At 45.6% G+C, this 12,916-nt stretch overlaps 1 long non-coding RNA gene across 2 annotated transcripts in view; it reads left to right on the plus strand.

Annotated features, from left to right (window-relative positions):
* Positions 1 to 10,315, plus strand: part of LOC115861286 (uncharacterized) — a 591,507-nt gene extending 581,192 nt beyond the window's left edge. For both annotated transcript variants that reach the window (XR_009559028.1, XR_009559029.1), the window contains one exon: positions 9,980 to 10,315. This is a non-coding gene — a long non-coding RNA (uncharacterized lncRNA). The remainder of the gene's footprint in view (positions 1 to 9,979) is intronic.
* Positions 10,316 to 12,916: the final 2,601 nt, after the last annotated feature.

A 12,916-nucleotide genomic window follows, 5' to 3' on the forward strand; every position in this document is an offset into this window, starting at 1 on the left:
CCAGGCTCATGAATCCAACGGCCTACTCAAATTCTCCATGAGGAGGCCTAATAGAAAGCTGTCTTAACGTGGCTCCAGCCATGTTCACTACTGCACTTCTCCTCAAACATATCAAGCCCCACCGCAAACTTCTGTATTTCCTTAAGTGGTACCACCGTCATCTACACAGTTGCTCAGGCCAAGCATCTTGGGATTTGAGTTTTCTTCTTTTTGATTTCCCTCATGCCTTCCATCCAACCCATTAGTCAGCCCCCCCATCGGCTCTACGTCCCCCCAGAATGTCCAGAACGCAGCCACCTCTCACCATCGGCACGGCTGCAGCCCTGGTCTGAGCAAGCGCCTGCTGGACCCCCAGTTCCCATGCTCTCCTCCCATCAGCCACACTCCACACAACAGCGAAAAGGCCTGACACCTTGTCCTTCCCCTGGTTAACCCTCCAGTGGTTTCCCGCTTCCCTGAGAGTGAAATGTAAACTCCTCACCATGGTCCCCTAGGCCCCCCATCATCTGGTCCCTGCTTCTGTCTGCCAGTTCATCTCCCTCATTACCTACATCTGGGTACACGGACCATCAGAGCATCGAGCCCGCTCCTTTCTTAAGGCCTTTGGGGTTTATTTTCCTCCTGCCTGGAGCACTTCCCTTGCTCGTGACAGGGCTGGCACATTTTCATCTTTAGGAGCTCAACTCTGTCACACCCTCCCTGAGACAACTTCCCTGACCAGCCTCTCCAGCTCCGCCCAGTTCTCTGTTCAATCTTCTTTGTCCCACTTGGGTGTTGCTGAAGTGATCTTTTCCACTTATTTTTATACCCATAAGTTCATTTTCCCCTATGTTTTCATTGAAGAGTTCTACAGTTTTAGCGCTTACATTGAGGTCTTTGATCCAGTTTGAGTTAATTTTTGTAGATGATGTAAGTAAGGTAAGGGTCCAACATCATTCTTTTGCTTGTGGCTATCCAGTTTTCCCAGCACCATGTGTTAAAAAGTATTGTTTCTCCATTGAATGGTCTTGGCACTCATGAAGAAAATCATTTGACCACTATTGAGGGTTTATTTCTGGGCTCTCTCTTTTTTTTTTTTTTTTTGTGGTATGCGGGCCTCTCACTGTTGTGGCCTCTCCCGTTGCGGAGCACAGGCTCCGGACGCGCAGGCTCAGCGGCCATGGCTCACGGGCCTAGCTGCTCCGCGCCATGTGGGATCTTCCCGGACCGGGGCACGAACCCGGGTCCCCTGCATCGGCAGGCGGACCCCCAACCACTGCGCCACCAGGGAAGCCCCGGGCTCTCTTTTGTATTCCATTGGTCCGTCTGTCTTTGTGCCCCATTCATCCTTTTTCACCACTAGAAGGTACATTCCTTGAGGGCAGGTGCTCTGCCTGGCTTCCTGTAGCCCAGCCTCTGGCACAGAGAGGCTCAGTGAATTTCCGATGACTCGTTGCCTGGGTTTATTTCTGCTCTTCCTTCCGCGGCCCTGATGGACTTCCCTGCATGGCACCTGCTTGGCCTGTGACAGACATGCCACCTCCATGGTGCAGCCAGACAGACATGCTCCTCTTCCTTCGACTTTGGGTCAGAGGGGCTCCCGCCCTCCCCTCGCTCCAAACTGATCTCCCTGTCTGCTGGGTCAATTTCACCTTGCCTTGTGCCATTCTGATTCTGTTTATAACTGATGGTTGTGTAACCAGCCTCTTCTCAGTCTGCAGCTCCCTACTTCCAGATGTCAACCCCGGGCATGTGATCTTCTTGGAGCCACGCCCATCAGACCCTCAGGAACCCCAGCGGCGGCACACTCACCTGCCTTCCGGGGCTGCCCTGCTCAGCTGGAACCCCTGCATCTCAGATGTATTTGAAAACAAAGGAAAGCTAAGCCACGCTCTCTTCCAGCCTCACCCAAGTCACAGCTAACGATGTGACTTGTGTTTTGCTTTTGTTTCCAGTCTCATAAATAAAGCCTCAGTAATGGCAGAGAGGGAAACCAGAGGACAGGAACACAGCATTACCTCATCGCATTACTACACTGATGCCTTTTCAAGGCCAACAAACTCAATTAGCTCGTTGGCAATAGCTGTACCAGCAGCGGGCTCTTGCAGCCGAGTTTATCGTTCTGAAGAAGGACACAGAAAGCCAATGACGGTGCGGTTCGCTGTCAGAGCCGCCCGCAAACTCACCCAAAGTTGTGGCTCAATACCCAACACGGCTCCCTTTCAACAGTTTTGAACTGTTCCTTAGAGTTCAGTCTTTTGCTATATTTAAATCTGGAGAAACCCAACGCTATTTGTGAAGTGTGTCCTAGTTATTTGTTACATCACCCATTCTTGAGCAACTTTGTCTTTTTTTTTTTTTCCTGTAAATAATCAAGGCTTAGAAGCACTGAGACCTAGAGAAATTAGAAAAGTTACCAGCGGACACTTAGCAAGTGGCCTTGTCTCAGTCACCACCTTATTTATTCATCGTTCTTGAACGTATCAAATAATCAGCCATCATTTTGGGTAAGTTAGAGAAGACAGAAAATTCTCATTCAGAATAAGTGGGGATGGAGGGCAGTCAGGGTTACTGATACGTCAAAATAATGTAATATGTCAACCACAAGTGTCATGAGAACGAGGAATGTTTTAGTTGAACAGTCCGGAGAATTTTACTTGCCCAGCCCTGTTATTTTACAGTTGAGAAAATCAAGAGATGAGAAGTTTATGTTCTATAGGTCACCTGGCTGGTCCGCAGAATGCAGAGTCACTATCAATCAACCACAGCCCTGTGCTGACCTAAGGGACAGTCCTGCAGGGTCTCTTTGGGAGGGATTTATGGTCCAGAGACTAAGAGGACTTCAAAGCAGCACATGGGGCCTGCAGGTGCTTTCAAGGTGATGTTGATAGGATGCTTGCTTTTGTCTGTAAACTAAACAAGCCCTTCACAACCTTGGCACTTTTAATATTGAGCTCTTTGTGTATAGTGCTAAGTCTCAGTGACACTATCAAACATCAAAACAGTCTAATTGCATAGAAAAGAAATGTACGGTTACCAAAGGGGGAAGGGGGGTGGTGGGGGGGAGGGATAAATTAGGAGTTTGGGATTAGCAGATGCAAACTGTTATATAGAGAATGGATAAACAACAAGGTCCTACTGTAGAGCACAGGGGACTATATTCAATATCCCGTAACAAACCGTAATGGAAAAGAATACGAGAAAGAATGTGTATGTGTATATATAGACATAACTGAAGCACTTCACTATATACCAGAAACCAACACAACGCTGTAAATCAACCAGACTTCAATAAAAAATTAAAAACAAAACTGTCCAATTGAAGGTATTCAAATTCCGTGGCTGGAAGGTTAAATCATACTTCTCTCAAAGCAACCTCTCCTTCCCATCTTTAGCCCTAAGATTGCTTTGCCATCCCTCCTCTTTTAGAAACAAGAAGAGGAAGCCATGCACAGAGGTCCCACATCTTGCCTACTGACAACTGCTTCTCTGTCGAACTCATTTAGGACACACGGGGATTCAGTGCTGTGTTCTAAATGGCTCATAAATCATGCATTTCCTTAAGAAGGATTTTAAACAGGCCTGATGTGCTGGGTAGCATTCTCCTCCTCCCCTCGGGCAGACTAGCAAGTACTGTGTGTCTTACACATCTTTCATCTATTTACAGCTCCGAAAAGCCAGCGGCATGGGGGTGCTGGTGACATGTGATTCCTATGGAGAAATGGCCCCAATCCACAGAGGCTCTCTCTGGGCCTTCATAATGTAGGCGCGTCGTGGAACACACTTTGGTGAAGCTGTCCTTGACGGTTCAATGGACAAACGAAAACCAAAAATGGTCATGATGCTTTTCCAGCCGTGGAACTCTTAATAGGCTACTTGGATTTACCAGGGCTCAGATGCGTGTTGTTGTTTTCTCTCTGTCTCCTCATCTTTCTGTTTATCTTCACAACGAGGCCACGTATGTTACCGAGAAATATAGTAACTTTGATGGCAGGCGTGGGCTCACATCCCAGGCCCATATCTTGCAAGTAAGGGACCTCACACACATTACATGACGGCTCTGACTCTCGTAGATGAAGGATAACAACAGGGTGGAGAGAGGATTGAATAAGATAATAGAGCGAGAGTCCCTGGGCCAGTGTGTAATGGATTATAGACGTTCTTCTTTCTTTAGTCCATAAACGTTCTTCAAGCACCTACTCTGCCAGCTGCACCTCTAGACAGCACCAAATAAAACAGGTGGAACCCTGCTTTCCTGGAACTAATGTTCTAACGCAGGAGACAATGACAAACGAATAAGTACTATATAGAGAATGTCACGGTGATAGCAGTCGGGGGAGAGATACCGCAGGGCAGGGGAAGGGGGTATGTCGTGGGAGAAAAGGTGTTTGACATTTTTGATGTACCATCAAGGAAGGCTGCATGGAGAGGGCGGCGTTTGAGTAAAGACCTTAAGAGGTGATGGAAGGCGCTGTGGGTATTGGAGAAAGAGTGTCCCTGGCAGGCGCAGAGGACAAAACACAGTGACGATTTCTACATAAAGAAGAGCTGTGCCTGCCCCGCTGTGGGTGGAGTGAAGTGACAAGATGAGCACAGCTCTTTGCACCAATCATGACCCTCCCTTTCTTCCTGCCTGGCTTAATCTAAGCCACACTCAGTATCACGGGAACCACAGGCCACACGTCTTTTGCCAGTTGGCAAGAAGGACAAGGAAGCCAGGTCGTTGACATCAGGAATATTTAAAGGTCTCTGCCAATGACTACAACATAGCAACATAGTGTCCCCAGCGCCTAGCACATTGTAGGTGCTCATTAAATACCTCATGGATGAATGGAGGGGTGGACAAGAATTCCAAGATGGCAGCAGTAGGCAGAGGTAGGCAGCTGGACACTAATCTAAAAAAAACCCTTCTGTGCAGAACTCAGCTGGGGAGATAGAATCTAGCAGAGTTGGGGGAATAAGGCCTATTTCAGGATGTCTGGAGAATCGAAAAAGAGAGCAAGAAGTGGTCTCAGGCACAGTAAAATAAGACAGGACACTTAATACTGAAGCTGAAGTTCAAAGACAAAATGGTACCAGTAGACAGTGGAGTCGATGCTACATTGAAAGGCATCAAGCAGTCCTTCCTAGACAAAGCCCTGTGCCAAGTCTTTGCCATGTGCATCTGACACTGTCTTAGTCTTATACAAGGGCCTTTGTCTTGACAGGTCAACTAGAAGGACGATACATTTTTTTTCTCGAAAGCTGAGGTAACTCAGCTGAACTGGCTGCCCATCACAGACCCTTGACTCATGGCGTTGAGGGCAGAACCTTCTGGTTTGTTCTTGTCATTGTTGAGACCTATTGGACATACACTCTATCTCTTAAGGAGAACTTCATGTCCAATGAGACAGTGGTCTTACTTTGTTTATAAGTCCAAGGCCTCGCTCTAGGAGATGATCTTGTCTTGGTCCCCAAAGCTGAGGCATTGCCACTTCTGTAAACTACTGGCTGCAGCCAGAATCGCCTCCCATGAATCACAGCCGAGCTAAGGGGTCCTAGTCAGCAAGCTCCCATCCAATGCACAGAAGTGGATTTGTTTTAAGTCATTAACTGCTGGGGTGGGTTTTGTAGGTAGAAAGGCTATTGGTGGTGTGCCGCCAGAGGAAGACATAGAGGAAACAGGAAGAAGAGAAGGGTTATAACGGCGGCAAGCAGGAGTTGGGTGTGATGAAGAGTAGCTGTGATAGGCTGTCTCATGCCAAGGAATCCTGCCCGGGAGCTAAGCCAATGCTCTCGAGCTAAGCTGTCTTTCTGTGACCCACTTCTGTGTCTTTGACCTTGCACGACAGACCCATCGTATGTCCGTGTTCTCACTTTGATTCAGGTCTCATAAGACCCACCTTTGGATTCTGGCCCTGCCACTAACTGGGCTCTTTGCTGTCTACCCATCCCTGTCTTACCAATTATTCTCAGACTTGGGCTTTATAATGAAGTACTCACATTCCTGCTCCATCCTTTGTGTTGCCTGTTTATCTCTTACTTCCGACCTAGCTCACCATCTCTCTGGTCTGGTCCTGGGCTGCACCCTCTGACTCTGCCCCTAGCAGGTGCCCAGGAAAATCTCACATCAAGGAGTTGGTGCCTTGGATGCGCTTTGGGGCTGGGATCCAGCCCGGGCAGTCTCTCATCTTTTCCTCTCAACATCGCCCCCGCTTCTGCAACCTGAAGCCTGTCTTCTGATATCCTCCTGCATCCCACTGTTTTCCCATGTGTTCTTTCCTGCTAACCTGTTTTCCAGCACATCACAACATCACTTACTGAGAATTTCCACTTCTGCCACTCGGTGGCACGTGGCCTAATGCCTTGATCTGCCCGACCCTGCAGAATTGCAGCATTTTCCAAGTCAGCAGCTACTTCTTCCAAAGGATTACCCTGGACTTTCCCTGCCAGGGTGGATTATACCTGCAACAAGAGTTATGAACTTGTAAATGCTTTGCATAGGGGTTGTGCCTGAAACTGTTTTTAGGTAGCAAGAATGTGCTTGATTCGTGGAAAGACATTTTCTATTTGAGAAAAAAAATGAAATCCCTTTTCTGCACTCCAGTAAATAAAAAGACTCTACTATTTAAAAACACTAGGAAAAACTAGCTCTTGGGAGAAAAATAATACTTTCAAGTCATGGTGAAACAAAGGCACACAGAGGGCAATGCTATGAATATAAGATACTCTTTTAAAAAATTTTTTCAGGGAATAAGATATCCTAGAGAGTCTAAGTGATAGGAAGTCTATTAGTACTTTTCTTGAGGCAAAAAACATTTTTAGATCCTACACTCTCTTTATACATCTTTGGGGTATTTAAAGAGATGGCCTTAAACAGGCACTCAAATGTCTACAGAACTCCTCTTTAAGCGTCCCCAGTGCTCTTTAAAGAAGGTCTGTTATTGGCCAGGAGCCTAGTGCTGGGACTGCTGCTTGCATGGTGAAGTGGGTGGGCAGGAGGTGTTTGAACCATCCATGAGCAGCCATTGACATGGGAACTCCAACATCTTTGTATGTGAGTAGACAGAGACAATCACATGTAACGCAAAATACACACATTCTAGGTACGATTTGCCATCTATCCCAGATATTTCAGGACAATCTCATGTCCAGTTATATTTCTTCATATACTTTCACTCCCTTGGAAATACTGTCCTTCCCCTGGAGATAACTGACTGAATGAATCTAGTCTACCAAGCTAATAACTGAGCAAGCTGAGATTTTCCAGTTACAAGTGTAATGATACCTTCCATCCTCAGTACATATGAATGAGGAAAGGGGCCGTGCCTGTTCTTTACTTACATGCATGTGTTTACATGCTTAATGTTTTTCTATCATGTAATCTTTAAATGAAAGGTAATTAATTATATATATACACACATATGTGTATATGTATATATATAGCTATCTATCTATCTATCTATGTAAAATTTCAAGTTTTTTCTTTTGTAAGACTTTGCATCATTTAGGAATGCTTTTGACTACATGTAACATAAAATCAGACTAACAGCAGCCTGAGCAAGAAAATCATTACATTTTTCATATAACACAAATTTTGGGAAGGTGCTTCCAGGGTGTGTTCATTGGCTCAGTGATGTGAGGGTGCTGGGCTGGTATCTCTGGAGTCACTTGGCTTTTCCTCATGTTCACAAGATGGCTGCTGCAGCTCCAGGCATCAAGACCACACACAGGAATCTTAAGTAAGAAGAAAATGTCAAAAGCAAAAATGAATTTCCCTCAGCAGATTCCTTTTCTACTTTTCTTCCTCCTTCTAAATCAGACTGTCCACCATAGACTTTTCACATAAGTAAATTTACATGTAAGAAGAAATATATTGTAAGACACTATGTTTGTCTGTGTTTGGGGTTTTGTTGCTCTGTGCATGGTATGTTTATTTCCTTGTCAGTGTCTGGGACCAGACTCTGTGCTCTCTGAGGCAAGGGTTTTGTTGGTCACATCTCTTTGTCCTCCCACTACCAGGCTTGGAACACCAGAGATGTTTGGTGTTTGCTAATGACTTGCATATGACGACTTTCAGGTTTCCCTTTGCTCTTGAACTACTCACACCTTTGGGAAACTGAGGAGCTGGGGATCAGACTACTTCAGGGTTTTAGCCATTGCTTACACCAGTGATTGAGACAGGAACAGAGTGATGGCAGAATGATCATACCTGATTATGCTGGGTTGGTATCAACATCCTCAACCCCCATCACAGGAGAACCTAAGTGTGCTCGGTTGGTTCTATGTCTGTGTGTTAGATTTTTTTCTCTGCTTTCCACTCCCATGACACTTGGTACATTGCTCTGTATAACTCTGTCATATTGAAAAAATAAGTATCCTTTCTCCTTACTTGAGAATTTAGAATCCTCAAGGTCAAAGGACATTTCTTAGTTATATTTTTCCCAGCATCTTCCACACTGCCTGGCAGGATAGTATTTATTTATTTAAGTGCTGAGAAAATTGAATGAAAGAAAATTTTCTTGTACTGACATAATACATCTTTCAAATCTCCCGACATGAGTGGCCACTTACATGAAAATGACCCACTGTGCCTTCAGGGCAGTAAACAACACTATTAAATTTATTAAGCATATATTTATTGAGCATCTATCAAGTGCAATAATCTATCACGTGCAAATACAGCAGAGGGAGTGGTTTGAATATGAATTTACTGCTTTGAGCTCAGGCATTGACTAATACTCTTCATTATAAGAATACAGATACTTTTTAATTTAAAGTTGACTTTAAGGATTAGTGAGATGTTAAGTGGATGTCTACCAAATAGTGATCTTCCTGTAATTAGGCATATATCCAAGTAGATGTGGATGACCGCCCGGATACAGGATGGAAATGAATGCCAGTTTCTGGAAGTTCCATGATTATAAGGCACAAGGTATGATTCTTTAGCTATACTCTACAGGGCCTAAACTCACCCTACCTTGTTCAACCGTTGGTAAAGACTTTGACCATGAGCAATGACTTGAAACATCAAGAGGTTGTGCCAGTGTTCGTGGGGTAGTATGAAGCCTAAGAATGCTCTAATTCTGAAAAACACCCTAGGCACTCATCATGATGAGTTTCTGGAGGAGATGTCCTCTCTAGGGCAAAGCAAAGTGACTAACATTAGCCCGGCATGGAGCCTGGACCCCCCACCCCCACCCCCGCCGCAAACAGAGCTCTGCTAAGCTCTGTTGGACCACAGGAAAAAGCATTTATCCTAAATTCTTAGACACATATGTCTTTAGATCAGAGTCCCTCTCCCTACACCAGCCAGTCCCAATGGAGAATCAATCAGAGGACGGTCATGAAGTTTGCTGGTGCCTTTTCTCCCCTTTCCCTCCCCTGGATGCCACGTAGGAGAAAAACAGGGCATGGAGGACCAGCCGGGCTTGCTCTCAACTGAACCCTCTTACATGGAATGGGGAGAAGAGAGGTAAGCCTTACTTGCTAGGCTTCCAGTTTCTGGAGCATAGATAGAAGAGCTTTGGCAAAGGAGAGTGCCAGAGAGAGAAAGTCACAGCCACGTGAAAGAATTTTTAATGATCATCAGCGAATGTGGCTAATCAATGCCTTGGAAGGTAATTCATCTAGAATCTCTTCTCCACCCCTGGATGGGGAGCGGGTGGGAAAGAGAGGCATGATAGCATGTCCGCACTGGCTGGTCACATCTGATGAGATGGAATATAGTCGGAATAAAGGTAAACTTCTCCACTTAAGCTCCCGAAACAGTTGCATGAATATCAACAAATAGGGACCTCAGCTCCGACTTGAGGGTTTTGGCTAGCTCACCAAGGTTATCATTCTGGTGTTTCTGTCGTATTAGACCCTCTTTATTCTGCACGGGTCAGACCACTCCAGATTTGAATGCTGTTTTTTTAAAGGAACACGGCAGCCTACAGATTGTTTAGAGGAAATTAATAAATGCCATAGGAAATTGAGTTAGAAAGTGCCTATTTTTTTTAAATTGCTAATATTCTAGGATTTCAAGGTGCTGAACATCTAATCTCAAGGGATTCGAGGTGGTTGACTTCCTATCGTGTGCGCTGTGGTGGATGCTACGGAGGCGTTATCCGACTTGATCATCGTGGCCTCCGTCCCTATTTTACAGGTAAGTACACCCGGGCTGCAAGAGGCTGGCTGATTTTCCTGCGGCCGCACAGCTGGTGAGCAGCAAACTAGGATTTGTACCTTCGTCCTGCCCAACTCAGAGTACATGCTGTTCTACTACATCAAGCATTTAACGTTCTGAGATGCTGAGATTCTGTGCTTCGGTGATCCTGTGACAATGATTCTAAGGTTGCCGCGTTTGAAGACTCCGCAGGACGGCTGGGGAAGAATGGGGAGGGTGGGGAGGGCCAGAGGGAGTGTGAGGTGGTAGGAAGAACAGCCACGTCACAAAGGTGATCATTCATTTGGTTTCCCCCCCAAACAAAACATTCCTGTTTATTTCTCTGCGTTTCTACCAGGCAGGCATGTGACCTGAGAACAATTCCTTTATGAGGCAGAGTTTTTCTCATTTCCTGGCTCCTAATCTAATAGAAATGTCTAAACTAGTTGGCTGGCTCTGCCAGAGAGAGGGGAAAAAAAAAAAAAATCTAGGATCAATCACTCCATTTGAAGCTGCATCTGCAGAAAAGATGTCAGGAAGGGGCAGGGAGGGGCCAAAGCTCTGTTTACCACTGTGCTTCTCCTAGCAACTTCTGGCCCGTCTCTGGGTCTCTCGTACCCTGACGAAGTTGCTGGCAGGGCCTCCCAGAGCAGAGTTCAGCCAGGGTGCTGTGCCCCAGCCAGTCTTCCAGCAGATTCTCCCTCTTTACAACCTGGTTAAGTGCCTCCTTTGCCTGTCGTCAACCAGAGGATTATGCCTTGACCAGTTTCCAGGCTGCGTCTCTGAAAGTCTCCTCATTAAAGGCATTAAAAAATATATATCCTAGTGGAGAGTTTCCAGGAGTTTTTTTTTGAAATTCTAGTTATCCCCATGGGACAATCAGTGCAACTTTATCCCCAGTTGGAGTCCATCTGGCATGAGGACAGAGTCCGTGAAACACCCTTGCAAAGCAGTTAGTTTACATTTGTCACAAAAGGGACTGCTGTCGTGGTTCAGCTCTTCCGTGGGTGGGAGAGAGCCTCACCCTGGTCCTAACCTCAAGTGACTGATACCTGGGCACCTAACAAACATGCTGGATCCCAGGAGGCAGATACACTCAACAAAGAGCCTACACTGTCCTTAGATGTTTAAGATTATCACATGAAGTTATTATACAAACTCTAATCAGATTTCACTATTTTCACACTGATGTCCTTTTTCTGTCCCAGGATCCAATTCAAGATTGCACTTGTTTTGTTTTGTTAATTTCATATAGTTTTTTCCCCCCCAGCTTTACTGAGGTATAATTGGTTACATAAGATGTTAACATTAGGGGAAACTGGCTGAAAGGTTTACAGAAGCTCTTGCTGAGGGCTGGGATTGGGGTGTGGATGGGAGGATAGACTGTAAAGGGGCAAGAGGGAACTTTCTGGAGCGATAGGAATGTTAGACATTTTTATTGGGGTGGTGATTACGTAGATGTATAAATTTGTCAAGACATCAAACTGTAGACTTAAAATAAGTACATTTAATTGTGTGTGAATTCTGCCTCAAGATAGTTGATATTTGAAACATTTTTTAATCAAAATATAAGATCATGTCATCCCCATACATAAAAATCCACCAATGGCTTCTCATTACCCATTAAATAAAATCCAAGCTCCTAACTTGGAAAAAAATTGAAATAAATAAAAATGCCTCTAATGAAAGGTTGGATAAGGTCCTTAAGATACGAAGAGCTAGGGCTTCCCTGGTGGCGCAGTGGTTAAGAATCCACCTGCCAATGCAGGGGACACAGGTTTGAGCCCTGGTCCAGGAAGATCCCACATGCCACGGAGCAACTAAGTCGGTGTGCCACGACTACTGAGCCTGCGCTCTAGAGCCTGCGAGCCACAACTACTGAAGCCAGCACGCCTAGAGCCCGTGCACCACAACGAAGAGTAGCCCCCGCTCACAGCAACTAGAGAAAGCCCATGCGCAGCAACAAAGACCCAACTCAGCCATTAATTAATTAATTAATTTTAAAAAGATACAAAGCTCTTATTAACCAATAAGAAAATGGGCTTGGCTCATTAATGGGCAATTTATAAGGAAATAAAAAATGGGTAATGACATTCAAAAAGAAGTTTAACCCTATTAATAATAGAATAAATATAATTTGAAACAAACAAAAAGAGGATCACATGAAATGGTTTGTCTGAGGCTTGAAGCAAACAGTAGGGTTTCCTTACCATCCCTCATTTCAGGAGCCCGCCAAGTCTCTTTCTCTTAGGGTCTTCTTTTTCTTGCTTCCTAGACAGTATCTCCAGTGAAGTGAGATGTCAAAGAAAAATTGTGTTTAAATAGATGTTACTGTGTTGCTCAGACTTTTTGCAGAGATGACAGAGGCCAAGAACAGCATGAGAGTTGCCGAGTACATGAACATCCTTAATTAAGATGCATGGTCTCACACCAGGCACAGGACGTGCTAAGAGATGGCGAGCCTGCTTCAGCCAGCAGTGGTCCCACGACACAGGCTACCCATAGAGAATTTGGTTAAGGACGATTGCTTTGTAGAGTCATTAGTGTGTTCTGCCTCCTCTCCCCATGGGGGGGCCTCAGATCAGAAGGGCTGGGAGAGCATCACGTGAGGGTATTCCATGCGACCCTGGAGTCGGGGTCGTTAGGAGCTAGGTGCCTGATCCAGTTGTGCCTGAGGGGCTGTGGAGTGGGTCTTGAAGTCTCACTGCCTGGCCCCACGGCCAAGACAGGACTATACTGGAAAGGCCAGAGTAGGAAGGGCAAAAGCTAGGGCGGTCTCTGTGTGCCGGACGTAGAGTTGCTAACGGG

The sequence above is a fragment of the Globicephala melas genome, chromosome 15 (genome assembly GCF_963455315.2).
Source record: "Globicephala melas chromosome 15, mGloMel1.2, whole genome shotgun sequence".
Classification (NCBI taxonomy): domain Eukaryota; kingdom Metazoa; phylum Chordata; class Mammalia; order Artiodactyla; family Delphinidae; genus Globicephala; species Globicephala melas.